Genomic DNA, 3,260 nt, shown 5'->3' with positions numbered 1-3,260 from the left:
ACAGAGTTACACACCATGTGAGACGAGAACTGAAGAGATGCGTGCTCCATTGCTGGAAGAGTAGCCCATGTCAGAGCCGCGGTCTCGGAGCATGAGGGCGCCATGGGCCGGAAGGCTATCTATTCCACGCTGGCACTCTTGCTGTTTGGGATAAACTATGAAGCTGATTCCTGTGTTCTATTCACTATAGACCTCCTGAGAACCAGTGACATGATCCTCTACTATTTTGAGTACTATAATATAAACGAATTTAAGAGGAAATGTAAAAAAAAAAAAGCAGTATTTGTAAAAATATGTTTTTTGATTAGTAATTAAAACCAGGCTTCTGTAGAAGTTCTCACATTTGATCAATTTGTTTATTCTGGTGGTTGTTTTCTTTTGCTGCTTTTTGAAGTCTCTTCTGGACTTAGAGATCAGACACTAGGAGGATGGAAAGGCATAGTAAATGCCTTCAAGACTCCAGGATCTTGAAATCACTGTTTCCAGGTTTATTAAGAATCTCTTTTTCTATTCCCATAGAACAACAAACGAACATTTGCCCATGTTAAAAAAAAGAAAAGAAGAAAGAAAGAAAGAAGAAAGAAAGAAAGAAAGAAAGAAAGAAAGAAAGAAAGAAAGAAAGAAAGAAAGAAAAGAAAAGAAAGAAAGAAAAGAAAGAAAGGAAAAAGAAGTTTTCTCCAGCCGTGTTTCTAATAAGGCAATTCCAGCAGATCAGATGTCTGAAAGACATGAATGGTATTACCTGGGGACCGGCTGAAGTGGAAGCATTCTTGGATTTCTACTTCTTTCCCAGTGGTTAAACTTATACTTAAAAGTATGACCTGAGCCAAATGTGTAGATCTGGAATTCACTAAATTATTGCCTCTGACTTCCTTATTTCTCAGTCAGTAATAATTTGATTATAATTGAGTTTCATAATTGAGCAACATACAAATATATATTCTGAACAGACTTCCAACTATCAAAATATGCTTTCACCTGAAAAGCATGTCTAATTATACACACATATTTATTCTAACTTACTTGATTAAGAAAATAAAATAAATAAATCAAATAAGCCTTGCTTGCTTCTAGTGGGAAACACATTTCAAACTCCAGGGAGAGAGGAGAAAAGAACCCAATTGTGATTAATAATACCCATTACTGAGTCACTTCTCTGACCGGCACACATTTCAGAAGGTCTTATTATTCCCCTTCTGTAAGAAATAAGAGAAAAATAAGGGAGTGAAATATGGAAAAAGCAAATAGTTTGGTACATGTCTAAAGTTGGCTAAAACTTTATTATTTAGGTAACTTTCAGTGCTCTCCTTTGGGCTTACAGTACATACCTAGGAGCAGACATACAGTAACTGAATTGTTTCAACTTATCCAAATAGCATTGAAATGGACTTAATTGTTGCACTAGAGGAAAAACCATGTGTCTCCAGAGACTATTAGTGTCATTTAAAAGGCTAAATGTATCATAAAACCTGTCTTTAACAGAATAAAATTGTACAGACCAACACAATTTTCGCTAATGTTTTCCACATTTCTTGAAAAGAAAAGAAAGAAAGAAAGAGGGAGAAAGAAAGAAAAGAGAAAATATTAGCTGTAAAGTGAAAGTCTATTGGACTATTGAATTTTAGGAATATTTTAATGCTGCAGACCACCAAATACATTTTTAAAAATTAAAAAAAAAAGACTTTATAGCAAGATACTTCCAAGGTGATCTGAATGAAAAATATTCCAACTCTAGAAGATAAATCTAGGCTATTAGGTTTCTTTCTTAGCATGGATTTTTAAATAAAAGTGAAACCTAACTTACACAAGGAAGAAGATTCAAATCTCTTCCATTTGGTGCCTTCAAAGTGCAACTGAACTTTGTAGCTGGTTTTATTGACTCTTTATTTTCATTTTAGTTTTTGTTCTGGGGAAATACTTCCCTCTGGTATTTTTCTTATTGTTACATACGTTGTACCTGCTGAATGTGTGCTCAGCTTCCTTTTGAGTAAAGTAAATAAAGGCAGAGCTCTTCCAAAACAGAAAAAGGTGGAGAGAAAGGTTTAAGCATGGCTTTTATTCCATCAAAGAGACAAAAGGATATTTCTTTCCTCTAAAGAGGTTCAGAGTATAATGGGGAAAATCAAGAACAGAGACAAATAGTGGATCAAACCTCGATAGAAAGAACACATCTTTCTATTTATCTGTCGTGTTTTTCACTGTGGCTGTATATCAGCTATCAAGGAAGCGGTTTCAAATAACTTCTCCTAACATAATTGTTATTTTATAAGTTTAGTTGCTATGGTAACACATGATGTAATCATCTATTACCATCACAATCAGTGAGTTTTTCCTACCCAGCCAGCATGTTATTTTCCCCACTTTTCTCCGTTATTCCTCTGTGATCCAGAAGGAAAAACAAAACAGGACAAAACTATGTCTACATTGTTTCATTCTTCTGGAAAGCCTCTGAATCGAGATGTAATTAGCCACGTGCTGGAGCTTTTCCTGTAACTGAAAAGTTTTAGATTTTCCTGCAACTGTCATCATTATCACCCGTTCCTCATTAAACCACGGGTGGATGGAAACAATTGTAATTTCTTCATTGTTCCCTATGAAACGGACGTGCAGCACGCACGTTTGCGGAAGACGGGGACGACGTGGCAGATTGTTGTGACTGAGGGGTGCCCACGCTGAAGGAGACCGGCTGTCTGGGGCACGGTTTGCCATTCTGCAGGGGAGCCTGGGTTCATCAAAAATAAGAAAGGCTTTGGCAGTGCTGCTATTCTAGAAATACCGTAAAATCACGTCCTATCAGCAGTGTCAGGAGACACGGATAACACGTTATGGGGTTGATGTGTTTTGATGAGAGATGCACATTATTCTTCTCCCAAGTGACTAGACCAATGGTACAGGAACGGACTTCGCAATGTGACTTTTCTACACCCCACCCCGTAACCGTGACCTTTCAGGCACAATCTCAGGGTGTGTTCACAAAGCCCAGAGCACGGTTCACCCAGGCAGCCAGGGATAGGGGTTCCCCTGCACTGGCATTGGCAGGCGCCTGGACAGAGGACAACCACACTAGTCATCCAGAGGCAGAGAGAGCCGGTTGAGGCTGCAAAATTAGCCTTGATTCCGCGTGGAGGTTACTCTGCATCTGCACTCAGCTGCCCCAAACCTAAGATATCTCTGACGCCAAACCGAGCTCTCCTGGCCCACCTGACATTCCAGCCACAAGTGTCTGAACAGATCTTGGAGGTCCAGCACCTCTTGTCTTC

This window comes from Propithecus coquereli, unplaced genomic scaffold, assembly GCF_000956105.1.
Source record: "Propithecus coquereli isolate 6110/MARCELLA unplaced genomic scaffold, Pcoq_1.0 Scaffold296, whole genome shotgun sequence".
NCBI classification, from domain to species: Eukaryota; Metazoa; Chordata; class Mammalia; order Primates; family Indriidae; genus Propithecus; species Propithecus coquereli.
Note: the sequence above shows the minus strand (reverse complement) of the source record.